General features: G+C 33.3%; 1 protein-coding gene and 1 non-coding gene across 2 annotated transcripts in view; one reads left to right on the forward strand and one right to left on the reverse strand.

Annotated features, from left to right (window-relative positions):
- The window catches only part of Smp_124720 (hypothetical protein), a gene marked incomplete at both ends in the record, with an annotated part of 62,217 nt that overhangs the window by 41,902 nt on the left and 2,775 nt on the right, over positions 1-17,540 (reverse strand). The gene's annotated exons all lie outside the window — the stretch shown is intronic.
- Positions 14,286-14,352, forward strand: Smp_tRNA_00402_Pseudo_TTG.1.1. The gene has a single exon. It is a non-coding gene (tRNA).

Raw genomic sequence — 17,540 nt, forward strand, 5'->3', positions numbered from 1 at the left:
ATGGAATCCTGAAGGTCGCAGGAGAAGAGGAAGACCAAAGAACACATTACGCCGAGAAATAGAGACAGACATGAGAAGAATGAACAAGAACTGGAAAGAACTAGAAAAGAAGGCCCAGGACAGAGTGGGTTGGAGAAAGCTGGTCGGCGGCCTATGCTCCATTGGGAGTAACAGGCGTAAGTAAGTAAGTAAGTTTAAATTCACTTAGTATTACTTGTTTGAATCTTCCCATTCATGTTTAGGACTGCAAATGGTCAGTCTCTAATTGGCATATGTGCATACTGTGCGTATCGCCTTGATATAGCCTAAATTCACATGCATAGTAAGCAAAGATGGATAGTGGCTAGCAGTGGAATCCACGACGCGCGTGAAGTCCTATTCGGGACTCGTCAGCTGGATGTACCAGCATTTCAGAGTTGATTTTCATTCTGGGACTCAAACCCAGTACCTTTCGCTTCAAACGCCATCGCGTTATCCACTCATCTACTGAGTCCTGATAGTCACTTGCTTGTGCAATGGGTTTCATTTTTGTTTCATTTTTTAAAAAATAAAATTAAATACAATCTGTTCTTATCAAATATAATCCTTGTTTTAAGTCATATTGAAATGACACGCAAAAGATGCATTATTTAAATTACATTTAAAACAAATATAATTGTCATTATTTGTGGATTTCTGTGTGTTACATACATATATATGAATACTACTATTATTATTGTTATTACCATTACTACTTTTATTATTATTAGTAGTACTAATGCAACTCTCATTAATGTTTTCTTCATTTATCTTTATTACTATTCTAAAAAAAATAGCTAAAATGTCAAAGTAAAATAAAACTTTTCTCCTGTTAACAAACAACAACAACAACAAAAAAATAAGTAACAGCGACAAACATTTCGAGCTGTTGTTGTGTTACTAGTTTATTTATTTATTTTTTTTATTAATTCCCAACTTATGCACCCCACCACCACCACCAAAATCCCTTCAATGATCAACTAACCATCAGTAAAATTTACTTATTATTTTCAAAAGTTGTTACTTCAAATAAAAAAAAGAGAAAAAATTCAATGTCGAAACTGGTGTTGCATAACTACTATTGAGTGAGTGAATGAGTGAGAGAGAGAGGGGGGGCATTGAGAATATAAAAAAAAATAATAAACAAGGGAAATATAAAATAAAACAATAATTGATAAACACCAGATTAGCGTGCATTGAACATTTAATTTTTGTTTAAAAAAAAACGGAAAAAAAAAACCAACCCAAGAAATGTGAAAAAACAGTTAGTAACCTATACAAAAGGATAGAGAACAACCTGATAGAGAATATATATGTATATATAAAACATTATATAGACATAGTCAAGAAGAAAGACAATAAGAGAGATTGTGAAAGAATAAGTTAACAATATGCTTAATGTTATTACTTCATTGTGATTTATATGTTTAAGTTTTGTTTAAAGAATAACACAAGTATATAATATATAGTTTCATTTAATGTTTAGAAATGGGAATGATATTGCCTTAATGAAAGAAGTAAGTAGGCAAAATGAAGTGGGTATTTATGATGCTGAATAGTAGAGTTTGTTACGTCTACACATTATGTAAAGTATAATAATTCAAAAAAGAAAACTATTCAACTAAGGGAATAGACAAAAAACGGGAGGGGGGAAGCTATATACATATATTGATGCATATGAATGAAGATGAGATGTTATTCAGTAGATTGAGTATTCAAATGAAACCCTTTGTTTTTGTGGTTCATGATACTTCAACATGACAACTATGAATGTCTAATTAGTTTGAATGATAAAAGAAAGTTATTTACAATTGTTGTATAATGAAGAATAAAAGTGGTTAATTGAGTAGTTTATTAGTATTTGGATAAGGGAATGATAATGACGATTATTCTAAATATATTGAATGAAAACAATCAGGATTATAAGTGTAATGTCAGAAGATAAAATCAGATTTAAGTTATTGTTTAATGGAATGAATTTAAAAGAGAGCTTGAATGATTTATAAATAAGCAGTTCATTACTCAAACTCTGCCTGTAGCTCTTCTATGGCTACTGACAGTTCCAAGCTCAGATAAAGCAGGAAGGTTGGGGAATGAGGTCGGAAACTCTATTCTGTAGAAAAAAATCTTGCTAAAAAACACTAACCAGATTAAAAAAATTTAACGATTTAAACTCTGCCCTGGGAAGAATTACGACGTCTCATGATGTAGACCGAGATTCTTTGGAAGGAAGGCCAAAGAACATACTGTGTCGGGAATCGGAAGCAGACATGACAAGGAACAAGAGTAACTGAAAACAACTGGAAAAGATTGACCAGGACAGAGATGAAGAATCCTGGCGAACGGTCTATGCTCCTCCATGAGGAGTAACAGGCATAAGTAAGTAAGTTCATCATCCAGCACATATATGCATTCATCCGAGTTGCCACATCATATCAAAACAAAAAGATTAAATTATTGGGAAAAATATTAGTTTACTAGAAGTAGTCACAGTATCAGAAGTAGAAGAAATAATTAGACATCAACAATAACATTCAAGAAGAATGAATTTGCGGGATCTGAAATATAAACTAATTTTAAAACTCGAGATCTGATAGAAGATAAACAATAAATACATTTTGACTATATCACTTAACGTCTCGAAACAATAGTTAAAATAATTGAACAGACTTCAACCTGATAGTATTCAACCACCTAAACAGCTCAGTCTGGTAGTCATTAACTTCATTAACTTACCTTATAATGTAAATGAACACATGGTTGGAAATAAGTTTCTTGTCAAAACATACAAGATATTACCATGTTTAGAATAAAGATTTTGCAATAGAATTTTAAATAAGTTACGGATTAATATCAGAAGGGGTTTTTGTGGGTATTATAATAATTTTAATAGTTGAGATCTTGATCAACTATTAAGATTGCTATAATATCCACGAAAACCCCTTATGATATTAATCAACATATGCTAACTAGTGACTGGCTCCGTGAGGTATTTCCTGGAGTTCTAGTGAGAAGCACAGACCAGTGGAGTTCAACCAGGTCTGTTGTAAGATAGTAACTCACTGAAGACAATGGTAGATGTGTCGCTCAATTTCGTGGATCGGTTGAAGTTAGATATTAACACTATTGGATGTCAGCTCACTGGTCCTTAGGTTAAGCGCTCGCGCGCGAGACTGATAGGTCCTGGATTCGAATCTCGCGAGGCGGGATCATGGACGCGCTTTGTTGAGAAGTTCCATAATAGGAAGAAATGGCCGTCCAGTGCTTCCAGGTTTTCCATGGTGGTCTAGCTACAATTGACTCATGAATTCAACTATTAAAAAAAGCTACAGATTCTTCTTAAGCTCTGGAAGTCAAAAAGAAAGTAACTTCATAAAATTAATTAAATAATATTTAGTTCTATCCGGCGAAATATTAAGTCATTTGAAGATAAGTCATTATCATACGATATTCCATTAGAAATAGTGATAAGTCATTCGTCAATAATTTGTTGTCACTAGCAATTATAGATTACCCCATTGTACTATTAAGCATCATCTATCAATGAATATTTAATTCATTGGTTTCAGCAAATCAAAGTTTACTCACTTCAATAAAAACGTTATCTAAAGCAAATCTTACAATATCTACAAAAAGAAGTCGAACCTAGAACTTGTTAACATTTCATGCAATTGGTTTCCGATCAAATATTTGAAAAAACCGAGAATGTGTTATGTCCCTATAAGAATGATGAATTTATTTATTTATTCATTTATTTAAACACATAAATACTGGTACAAAGGGGCATCAGATATATATGCGCCACACACATCTCATTTGATTCGTGTGAGGGCTGTGATACTGCTAAGTTGCCAAAACTGAAGCAGGTGGTTTCCTCAGGGAGCGTACCCGGAGCCTTTTACCTAGAGGTCTAATCCACAAAGTAGAGGAACAACGTAAGGAGAGGCAGTCCCATGGTAACCGGTGACCAACAATAGGTTAATACGCCATTTTTTACCTTAGGATCCTGAAGCTCATGTGCACCATTGGTTTGGAATCAGGGATTTCCAACTCCCCTAGGTGTACTTTCCGTGTACACCAACCTGGTTAAAGCACCGGACATTCGCTTTTCGTCCTCTCAATTTCGTAAACAACAGTAATGTCACGAGAAGGCAGTGAGTAGGACTTTCCTGACAGAGGCTATATACGCGTGGCCATATGAGAGCATCTCGAGAGGGAGAGCGGACTCTCCCCACTCTCAGCCGTACCAGAGCATTTGGTTACGACAATGATGAATGGTAACTTTGTGACCCGTTTATTGATCAATACTATGTGTATTGAGTTTTTTTTGAGGAAAAACTAAAACAAAGTAACGAAAACTCAAATATCTAATTTATAGATAGTTTTTAAACTACAATGTTAAAATAAACTACCACATATCAAGATTGAACCTTGATTGACTATTGAACTTTGATTTAAAATAAAATAAATGTCAGTGTTTTAATTTTTTTTAAATTTTTATTAATGAATGAAATGAAAGAAATTGATGTCAATTTTTCATTTGATTTTATTTTTTAAAAAAATAAAAAAAATAAACCGGAATTTCTTTTTATTTAGATAAACTATATTGTATGAATAGGTAATAAAAATAAAATATTGTATTGCGAAAAATAGTTATTTTATTTTTTATTTATAAATAGATCCTAACTCAGTCAGCCAGTCAGTCAGTCAATCAGCTACAACATAGGACCAGGCACATATATGCATCGGTCCAAGTTGCCATACCTCGTTAGTACAAGAAGATGAACACCGGATTCATAGAAGTAGTTACTTCAATTGTAGTAATATATAAAAGAAAGATTGTATATAAGGATATAGTACAGGGAGAAAGACAAGATATGTAGCAATTTTTATCTCAAAGTTTAAGGGAAGATAAAGAGTGTACACACCTACGCCATTGTGATCGATTCTGAGCCATGTCACATAGAGTCTCCAACCATTGGTTACGATAGTCACGCGGACCCCAACCAAGTAGTCTGCATCTACTAACATGGCCCAGACTAGAAGTTAGTGACTTCAAGCTCCAACCATCCCCAATGCTAGTTAGCATAGCTCGTCGTAGTAATCGGTGTTCAGGCATACGTAACACGTGGCCCAACCATCTCAGTCGATGAAGATTCATCACCTCATCAACTGGTTTACCATCATTCCCTAATACCCTGTGTCTAACCTCACTATTACTTACTCGGTGATCCCAGCAGATGCGAGCAATATTTCTAAGACATTTGTGGTCAAATACTAGTAACTTACGAGTATCTTCTTTTCTTAATGGCCACGTTTCGCAGCCGTACGGTAGAACATAACGAACTGCTGCGCAGTATACTCGTCCCTTAATTGATAGACGGATATCTCGCCTTCTCCAAAGGGGAAGTAAGTTGGCAAAAGCCAAACGAGCTTTTTGAATCCGTGCTGAGATTTCGTCAGACATCAACCCATTAGGGCTGATTAGACTTACTAGATAAGTGAAGTTGCCGATGCGTCCGACTACTTCACTTCCTGTCCTTAGTTCAGGTGATGACGCAGGCTAGTCCTGCAGTGACAATTTACATTTAGAGGGGGAGAAATGCATTCCAAATATCCTGGCACTGTTACTCAGTTCTAACAGATGACTTTGCATTTTATCAGCGTCTTCACCAAACAGAACTATATCATCTGCGTATTCTAAAGCAATAAGTGGACCTCCTGGTAAGAGATTAATTCCTGAAAATTCAGTCGACGAGTGTTATTTCCAGCAATAGGTCTATAATTAATTTCAACAAAAATGGGGATAGTGGACAGCCTAACTAAAAGACTTGAAGTTACCTAATAGATGAATTAATAGCCAACTCATCAGCAGCTTCGTTTTAGATATTTTTGAGGTTACAGTGAAAAGTTGTGGCTAGTAGAACTCAGAAATGTTGGAAGTAAAACAGTAGTCACCAATGATATTAGATGAACTTTGTGATGTATCGTGAGTTGGCTGTGGTTAAAATTGCTTCGTTAGATACTAGGATGGGAGACCTAAAGGTTTTGGGTTCGAGTTCTGACGAATCCGTTCTGTAAGGACTGAAGACGAGTTCAGTACTAAAACGAAATAACTATTTAGTCCTACCTGATTCTTAATAGTATCTTAACCTCAGATCAGTCTAAAATGAACATAACCTATAAATTAGACTGATCTCTACAAAATTCCCTCAAACTATATTGTTGGTTAGTTGTATACTATATAATAGGCTAAAGAGGTGTCAAAGGTATTTGATCGGATGGATACAATGATTGCAAAATATTATTCGGTCTCCAAATGTTCTGGTAGGGCCGAGAGTGGGGAGAATACGTTCTCTCTCTCGAAACGCTCCCACGTGGCCATGTACATAAAACCACTGCCAGGGAAGTCCTACTCACTGCCCTCTTGCAGCACCGGTATTGTTTACGAAATTAAGAGGACGAAAAGCGAATGTCCGACGCTCTAATCGGGTTGGTGGACACGGGTATCCACCTAGGGGAGTTGGAAACCTTGGTTCCAAACCAATGAGCTCCAGTATCCTGAGGTAACAAATGACGTATGAATCAATCGTTGGTCACCGGTTATCATGAGACTGCATATCCTTACATTGTTCCACTGTCATGTGGTTCAGACCTTTAGGTCAAAGGCTCCGGGTGTGGCTCCTTAAGAAAACCACCTGCTTCGGTCTGGGCACCTGGGCAGTATCACAGCCCTCACACAAATCAAATGAGATTTGTGTGGCGCATATATATCTGATGCATCTTTGTACCAATATTTGGTTTAAATAAATAAATAAATAACGAATATTATTTGCCAAGATCTTTCCGAATTATTTTGACTGTTGAGATAGTTGGTCTATTCACAAAAATAATGGAGTTTCTAATTGTGCTTAATCCAATTTGATATATATTGAAATTAAGCTTTAAATACTAACAAATGTTCGTATATTGTTTTTTTGTTCACCATTACTCTGTTGTATTTGATTGAAGAAAACAAACAAACAAAGAGTTACTATTATCATTATTTCTATAACCTTTAATCAACATTCATAAAAGTTTAATATGTTAACTAACAATTAGTTGACTTTCAGGTCTCAATCTTTTTTCTCATTCAGATAAACTTTTAGATAAAACATTGATCTTGAATATCATTGAATCAAATCTTTATATACAAAAAGAAACATTTAACCTTGATAAATTGTACCCATATATATGCTAGTCAGATTATAAATATTGCTGTTTGGGTTACTGATATCCACATAAGTAGTATATGGTGATGGTCGGGCATTGAATGTATTTCAGTAGAAGATCGATAAGGAGAGAACGGGAACGGCACGCAATTGGTATGAAAATGTATGAACAATTATAATCGGAGACTATGGACGGATATTTACAGAAGAAACAGTCAATATTGAGACAATTGATTGTTATTTTGAAAATTAACTGTTCACTATATGGTTCTCATGTTTTAATGAGATATTCTGTAATGTTGTGCCTAAATACATTCGATTGTCCCCACCCGTGTTTTGTTCACTACAATATCGCCTTAAGAAAGAATTGCATGATCACTATAACTGACTTTGAATAGGATCATCAATGAAATCTAATCAGTATTTTTGAGATCAATGAACAATTGTTATTTCTGAACTAAAGATAAATAAACAGGTTGGAAATTCTAACAAATTGAAGCTCTGAGTTTGCAAACAAAGCTAATTAGATGCTATTAATTTGTGAACAAAGACATAAATACACTTGATGGAGTTTTGTTCTCTGAGCTCGATGGTTTGGTAGTGGAACTTTCATTGTTCTTCTGAACAACATCATCAGCACAAACTTCTATTATCCAGTACAAAGAACAAAACTCGATCAAAATTATCCACCTGAGCTACAAACCTTTTTCCCCGTCTCACATAAATACACTTTCTATGGTCAGTCAATAAGCCATTTAAGAACGTTTATTACATTTGAGCTTCAAACCAAAAACACGTAAAAATTTGGTACTCCTAGTTGATGCATTAAGGGGGGGGTGTGTGAGTAGACAGAAGTTTGAAGGCGACACTATCTATATGGAGTCTGAATGATCGAAAAACACACCAATCAAGTGTTATACTTTCACTAAGCAAAAAAGTCAAAACTCACTTTAGTTCTCAAAATGGAAGAACAATTAAGAAAACCCTTTTTCTTTCCCTTTCTCGTAAAAATAACTACCTTCCTAACTTTACCAAGTGTTTGGGAGGTTTTCACACCGTCGTCAATTCACTTTGAAAACTAGAACATAGGTCATTTATCCATAATTAAAGAAAAGAATAGAAATTATCAAAGGGCTTTCAAAACCTTTCGAAATGATTGTTGTTCATGAGCTAAGAGAATCACTGCATTTCAATTTATATAGTTAGAAAAGAAACAGAGAAGGGAGGAAAATTTAACATTACCTACCGAATAAACCCTCTTAACTAAAAAAGGCACTACATTGGATAAAATAGATCTCATTACCTCAGTACACATGAATATAGATGAGTCATAAAATCAAAAGACATGTATAGCTTACATCGATTCATGAGGAGAATTATGAGCACAAATTAGATTTCGGAAACATCAAAATTCTGAATGGAGGATATTATAGGAGTGGTATGGAACTTCTGTAACTACGACCTTAATTTCAATGTAAGATCATTAAGCATATTGATATGGATCCAGCTTATTATACATACCGAAAGCTTCTATCAATCACAGGGAGGTCATTTAAACATATGACAACAAAGATTCCCACCTCAGGACGATAATTTCTGTAACATCACCTTAAAGCTTGCTTCACTGTTACATAGAAAGACAGTAAAATCTTAAAAATAAAACTATTTAACTTAAGGGACCTAGTCTCATCAAATTCAACTGAACTAAATAGACATCATGAACTTAGAGACACAGAAAGACAATAAAACTTACGAGAAACAGCAGTCACGACCAAAGTCTTCAAAGTATGCTAGATTAGGTTTCGTGGAATAAGAGGTATGTTCACATTTACATGAAATGACTATAAAAGTTTCAGATCGAACAGTTCATCTCAGAAAACGTAATATTACAAAAAACATCCACCGTAACTATGTATCATGGTCATTTCAAAACACTGAATACAAATTATTTATTTAGCTTTGTAGTAGATAATAATTTATTAGCTGAAATATCTTATAATCAACAAAATAAAGATAATTCAAATGACAAAAATGTTTTGAGAATAACTAATGAGAATAGTAACATGTAAAAGGAACATAAACCAAATAAAATAATCAGTTTTAAATGTTATTTGGGTGAATAACACTTTAATTAAAGATGGATGGTGGCTAGTAGACGCATGTTCCATCCTATTTAAGACTCGTCAACTGGCCCTACCTACATTCCAGAGTTGATGATCACTACGAGAGTCGTACCCAATATCAAATAACAAATGTGTTATCTACATAGTTACCGTGTCCAGTTAGATACTAGTTTGTGCAGTTGCGTGAATTGTAATTCAATTATACGGGTTGTTTGAATCTTCTCACTGATATCCTCATACAAATTGCTTATATAAGTAATAACCATAGTAGCGTTGTAGCTTTGAAGGTTTAAATGATGGGTATTAGGTTTATTCTTTAATGAAAATATAAAGATGGATGGAAGAACGGTCAGCTTATGGATCTTAATTAGGACAAAATCGGAAATGCTGGAATTAAAGTCATTTTGGTGTTTCCTAGGTCACTTAAAATAAGTTGATCAATTATGTTCTTGTCTTATTCAAACGAATGATAGACCCGACAAATTCTCAAGTTATCAAACTTCCGAACAAAACATTAGAAAGTAGCATAGGTGTTCGAAAGTACCTTTATTACCTAGCTTTACATTTAACAGGGTCAAATAAGCAAAATAAAAGACTATAATGTACCATAAAAGGTAAAGCTTCATGGGTATATAACTAGAACATTTGAATGTGTATAGCTAATGAATTACTTTTTCAGCTGTTTTGTCAAAATTTATAAACTTTATATTAAACTTGTTCTATTAAATAGACCTGTAAATATTATCACTAAATTTGGAACAGACTGTCACTCTGAGCAACAATCACGACAAACCCCTAAAATCTTCGTTGATAGCAACTCAGTTATTGAATTGACCTTTAACGTAGTGGTTCTGCATCCATCATCCATTCATATCACAGATTTATCCCCGATTAATCTAAGTCATCCACCATCACAGTAAACTGAAAAGTAATCTGTACAAAATTTATATTTAAATTTTGGTAATAGGTGTACGTTAAATGTAGATACTAATCTCAAAGCTTTAGGTACATAGTCTTGTTTTGTAAAAACGTAGGAGCAAACAAAATGTCTCTTTTCTACAACACAACTAGTCCCAGTTCTCTAAATAAGACATCTTTTCGTCATTTACTACAGATAACTCGATCATACTATACATTAATTTTGCTTATTTTCATAATAATTGTTATAACTTGTGGCCGAGTGGATGCCCAGTTAATGTATGAACGTGATAAGACCGCCAATGAGAGAGCAGCGAATTATCGATTGGAACAGTGACACATGAAAACCTTACGAACAGTCTAGAGTACGTATCGGTCCTTCTTTCTGCCTAGCCTAGCCAGTTATGTCAAGAACACCAATAACAGCCTCTGTGGTATGAATCCTTGTATTCCAAACATATTGAGTTTCTATACCGAACAGACTGACCACATCGTACCAATAAAATATAAAATAACATTTGTACAGGATTTAGCCAGATGCGGCTATAAATGTGGGAGGCAGTAATTAATAGACTACGAATAACTCAAGAATGGTAAATCATATAATAATAGTCTATGGGTCAAAATAAAGCTTATAATAAGAGTAACATGTATATGAATAGTTTAGTTATTTTGCAATTATACGATAAAAAAATATATGCATAATGTTGGTCTATAAATGGATCCCAAAGTTACTATTCACTCTTGTTACCGGGATATAATAATATTATGCAATGTTTACAAAACAGTATTACTATAAAGGAACTAAAATAAAGAATTCATACATTTTTATAATGATTCATTGCTGATACTCAAAACTGAATTTTGATTGGTATTCATTAGTACATATGTACCTATAGTAGCTCAGTAGACAACGTATTCACAGTCAGAGGGATAAATACTGAGCTCAATTTTCAGTATGGGCATCAACGCTCAGATGAAACTTACATCCAGCTGACGAGATTCAAAGAGAATGAATTTCACATCCGAGATTCTCATACCATCTACTAACCAAATAAGGCTATATCGAGGCAATACTCACAGTATGCACATATTCCAATTAGAGACTGACCGGTTGCAGTCCTAAACATCAATAGGAAGATTCATACAAGTAATACTAAGTGAATTTAAAATGAAGAACTGTTTTTTTTTCGGAAATCGATTTCTGCTTTGTTGTTTCTTTGTCACTTTTATCTGTTTCAATATTATTTCACTTATTTACTTTAAAAAGATATAAAACCTATTTGTTATATATATACTTATATCATATTTCTTTGATTTCAATCATCTATGCGATGAAGCTTTCATGACCTTAGACAATTAAATAAGAAATAAATATTTGGAAGTCAGTTTATGGAATTTTATTTATCTTTATTTTTAGATGTAAACTACTTAGGTTTGTCATTTCTGGCGTTTTCTTTTAAATAAATACATTATTTCGGGTATGACATGAAAAGTTGTCCATCATTCAGGAACTATAAAAAGTTCATAAATCTGTTACCTTTGTGGAGCAAAGCTAAAAACATTTTATAAACTGATACATAGATAACTTCGAATACAATTATTAATTATTTGAAAAGGAAATCAGAATTATTGTTAACATTTAGCGATATTGAGACGGTGGAGAAGAATTGTAGTCCAGGTGAATGATTTGGGTGGATTTTTGTTCTGTGAGGTGGATGATTTGGTTATGAAGCACTCATCGTTCTTCTGAACGACATCATCAGCATAAACTTCAGGTAGAAGTGATGTTCAAGAGTAATATAAAACTAATGAGGCTAACTCTGAATGTAAATACATTGAGATTTGAATTTTTTAACTGAAATCTTAAATTTTATATTTATTATTCTTTGATTTTAAGTTAACATTATTCTAGTAATGAATTATACAATAATTAATCGGAACAGTACCCAATGCTATGTTTTCTTAAGCTATATGATACACAAACTATATCAAACAGGTTTGGAATGCAGTCATGTTGATATCTTATTTAATATAGCAATGCACATACACTAAAACAGATCAATGTTATTGTTTCTGATTACTACATTGGATAAACTGAATTCGAATCTTATAAGGGAACACAGTACTTCTCGCGGTTACTTATAAATCTGAGTGGTGAATACTAACAGGGACTTCACTGATTACTTCCGATAAATCAACAGTATTAACAATTAATAGAAAATACCTTTATGTTCGTTTCGAAATTCTCAGATCGGTGTAAATAAATATAAAAACTGACAAAAACCTACCAAAATTAAGAGGCTAATGAAACTGGCCAAATTAGTACAACAGTAGTTGGAAATATCAAGATGTAAACCATAGAGTTTATTTTTAATTTTCTTAATAATCGGTTCGGCATATTTCTTTATCCACATCTTAACTATGTCAAGCAAACAGCTAAAGTACAACAAGTGAGTAAGAAATATTAAGTGTGAATACAAGTGTCAAATGAAATTCAATTACTCTATGTTACTAACATTTACAATCTTTGGGAATAATCCATTAGGTAAGAGAGAGGTAATATATTGTTATATTGATTAAATTTAGGAAGGAAACGTTGAACTTAAAATTGATTAGATCATTAAAAGTTCAATGATTAAACTCTCAGCTCACCGTTATTTATGATAAAATTATAGATTGGTTACTGATAATTCATTTAGAGTGATGTATGCTACTTATGTTGACAAATATAAATAGTATGTAGCACTAGTCGAAGGTGGAATTCATGCATGCAGAATGTTAAGAAGATCCAATTTTAGATAACACAAAGGGACCTCAAGTAATTGTATTAACAACAAGACTGAAAGAATCAGGAAGCACGTAAAGGATAACTGATGGAAGATATGCAAATTATGTATTTAATGTATGGTCTTCATATTGTACAAAGATACTCTGCAATTTCACATTTATCAATAGATTGCTCTTCCCCACCTGAGTTATCATTCACTATATTAGTATTTAAATACTGACCACCACTTAAAATTTTTTATGGTTGACGTGTTCTTAGCGAGTTAATTTTCTACTGGATGGAGTCGCTAACCCCATGCCTAACCCTCCTCCTTCATCCAGGCTCGGGACCGTCTTAACTCTAGAAGAGCTACAAGCGGACATACATTGAGGAAATCATCAAACTGCATCACGAGGCAATCCGTAACTTGGAATCCGGAAGGGAAGCGGAAAAAAGGAAGGTCAAAGAACACATTACGTCGGGAAATAGAAGCAGATATGAAAAGGATGAATGTTAACTGGAAAGGATTGTTGGGGACAGGGTTAGATGGAGAGTGCTGATGTGTGGCCTATGCTCCTCCACGAGGGGTAACAGGCGTAAGTAAGCAAGTAAGTAATACTTTTTGTGGGATTCAAATCTGTGTCACTCAACTTCACAGTTCACGACATTGTCACTGAGTTGTTTATAAGAATACTTAGTTAAACAATAAAATCTATATAACACCAATGAGTAACTAAGAATATTTCTTTTTTTCTAAAATAATTTTGATTTTTGTTTAAAACCAAGTTTAAATTTTGTTCACATATTTTAATCCATAAAGAAGATAAATGATCCAACTCATTTTTTTAAAAAAAGAAAAAAAGAAAAAAAAAGAAAAGAAAAATAAATAAAATTTTCAAGTTAATTGATCGTTGAATAATTCGTTTAGAATTTTTCTTTAGGGAATTTAGATTATTTTTGTTTTAGTTTAATTAATTATTTTTATAATTGATCATATGTTATTCATTAGTTAGTTAATATCCAATTCAATATTGGTACAAAAATAATTTCCCCTCAAAATAGAAACATTTACTTGGTTATATTACGAGGTAAAGATTCATTTTTAGATACATTTAAAACTGAACTCCTTAAAATGTTACTTTAAAAGTTGGATAAGATTCTAAGTTTCATTGTATAGTTAAATGTACTTAGTATTGTTTGTTGTTTGATGTTTAAGACTGCAACTGGTCAGTCTCTATCAGGACTCAGTAGCTGAGTGGATAACACGATGGCGTTTGAAGCGAAAGGTACTGGGTTCGAGTCCCAGAATGAACATCAACTCTAAGATGCAGGTAGATCCAGCTGACGAGTCCCAAATAGGACTTGATGCGCATCCTGGATTCCACTACTAGCCACTATCTATCTTTTATTATTATTATTATTATCATTATTATTATTAATTATTAATGGTTTTATTCAATATTATTATCTGGTACAATATAAAATTCTCAGCACTTAAATGGTTTGAGCAGATTTTGTTTGATTAGAATGCATGAATTAAAACTTCAGTGTCTTGTTTTTAACGTGATAAAGAAAAATACGAAAATGATCCATATACTAAAATGTAGTCATGTGTCTAATAGTAACAACTAGGTTAGAAAATAATTCTTAAATTTCTGCTGCGAATCAGCAATTGGCGTAGTTCAACTTTGAAGGAAATTATATAAGTAACATCAAAGAAACTGGTTTTTCTTTGATCTATACAGTGATTTGAGCGAATTTTGACGGGGATACTAATGTTCAGTGGTTTGAAAGTGCTATGCTTTCCAAAAGACCAAGAACTCCTGTGTTTTGCCTTTAGTGGGATCATCTCTGGGGAAACTGCAATAAAAAAATGTATAGAACTTCCTTTTTTCAATGTTTCTTTAGCATTTCTATTTGTTTTTGTGTGATCTGTTTATACTTTTTCATCGTGTTACTGATCAATAGACATATGAAAAGTACTGAACTACGTAACGTGTAATTAAAACGAAATGCTTATAAGCACATGCATTTTGATTTTGGATAAAACTGAAATCTTTATCTATAAAAATTGACTCTACATATAAAACATATCCACTTGATGGAATGGTTGAATTTGTGGATCCAGTATTTTATCATATTTCATACGGAATTTAAAAAGTCATTTCTTTATTGTTTCAGAAACACGCTTTATATTAAACATTAAAGGGATAAGTTTTTTACTCCTAAAAGAAAATTACCAAGGGAAATGAAATGTGTTTTAAAAAAAAACTATTTAAACTGATTAACTGATTGTTTACATTAACCATAATATCAGTTCCTCAATCAATAGCAATGTAGAATAGATGGAATGTGACTAGTAATGAAATCCAGGATACATGTTCCACTTCATTAGGGATTTGTCAGTTGAATGTACTTTCATCCTAGTGTTATTGTTCACATTGATAGTTGGACGCGATAGTGAGTCCGAGTCGTTGTGTCAACGTAAACATTGAGATATAGAGACATCAAACTAATGAACAATTACTGTTAGTCACTATCCAACTATTCTATAAGATGTACAGTAAAATTGTTATTTTGAGGCGATCCACGTGAAATACAAATATAACAACAAAGACTGATAAAATTCCATCATGGACATCAATGATAGGATAATTTAAATCTTATCAATAGTGATATTAGAATAGATTATATTATACACTGTAATAACTTGTAAGCAAAAATGAATAGTGGCTAGCAGTGGAATCCACGACACGCGTGAAGTCCTATTTGGGTCTCGTCACCTGGATGTACCTGCATCTCAGAGTTGATGTTCACTCTGGGACTCAAACGCAGTGACTTTCGCTTCAAACGCCATCGTGTTATCCACTCAGCTACTGAGTCCTGATAGCAACTTGCTTGTGCAATGGGGTGCAGTTTAAATTCAACTAAGTATTGCTTGTTTGAATCTTCTCATTGATGTTTAGGACTGCAACTGGTCAATCTTTAATTGGCATATGTGCATACTGTGCGTATTGCAGTCCTAAACAACAATGGGAAGATTTAAACAAACAATACTTAGTTGAACTGTAATAACTGTTTAACTCATTTTATTCGATGACCTATAGTTTGTTACTTTCAGTTCAAAAGAACATCCACATATTTATAGTTTTAAAAAAAATAAACAAAGTCCGAAGTAAAGTATATTCAATAAAGAAACACTTAATTTTAGACATGGATACTGACTGAATTACAGTATTAAAAAGGGCCCTTGATCAATCACTTATGTCACTATTCGATAATTTGTTTTTTAACTTCCCTAACAGTTGAAATGCAAATTTGTTGATCTTATAATACAATCAAATAAATATCAAAAGTATAAACTATGGGAGAAATCATTTAGACTAGATAACATGTGATATTGAAAAGCCTATCTGTTTATCTTAGTTGAATGTAAAATGACAAGAATTTGTATCATAGAAAAGATGATAAATTCATAATTATACCAATAAGTTATATTATCAAAGGATTTACAGTAATTATGAACAAGTAATTTTATTTATTCTGGTTAGTGTTCTTTTAGCAAGATTCTTTCCTATGGGATAGAACTGCTGACCCCGTGCCTAACTCTCCTCCTTTTTGAAGGCTTGGGATCAGCAGTAACCCTAGGAGGGCGAGACTACAATTTATGGACGGATCTTAAGTGACCTTGAGAAATGTTAACCAATCAGTAAACAGCCAGTATAGAGTAAAAATATATTATACAAAACCAAATAATTAAAGTGGATACACTTCTTTTATATGGTCCAAAATCTTGTCAAGGTTAGAAAAAGGTTCAAAGGCTCCGAAATCGTAATGTATAAAGTAGAGGAACTCATCCATATGGCTCCATAATAGTTGGTCTCTGGAGGCATGATAAGGTCACAAAAACCCTCTCAGCCTCGACCACATAGCTTCATTATTGTTTGTGTACTCCAGTTGTGTAAGTTTACCATTTTTATTATGGATATGTCCCTACAATACTCATACCACTGAACAGCCGAAGCTTCAGTAACATCTGCGATTATTGCAGCCAATGTTGCTGGTGCTTTCATTATACAGTTGGCGGCAATCATTAAAACATGTCTTAGTCTCAATCTGGATCGAGCGATAAGGGTTCTTATTCTAGCAGACGTCTACCTTCAACATATATTAAATCGAAGGACAACATCACGTAGTCTGCACAAGGTCTACAAGTCATTTAATACTCGTAATTACAAATACAGGAACTTCTTAGTAGTTTCATTTGTTGTAGCCGTTTAATTGGCGGCCTGCTTGAATACCTGGGCTACCTGTTTCTGCCATCTAAATATTTCAACAAGTTATCTGGGTTTTTTAATTTTGTTTTAACTTGTCATTGTGTCTATTAATCGCATAACCTATACAGGTGCGTTTATGAAAAGCTTACGTCCTTTCGCTGCAAAAATTACAAACAAGTACAATAAGAGACATCGTGGTGGTTGGCAATATGCTTTAAAAGAA

This window comes from Schistosoma mansoni, chromosome 2 (genome assembly GCF_000237925.1).
Source record: "Schistosoma mansoni strain Puerto Rico chromosome 2, complete genome".
NCBI lineage: Eukaryota > Metazoa > Platyhelminthes > Trematoda > Strigeidida > Schistosomatidae > Schistosoma > Schistosoma mansoni.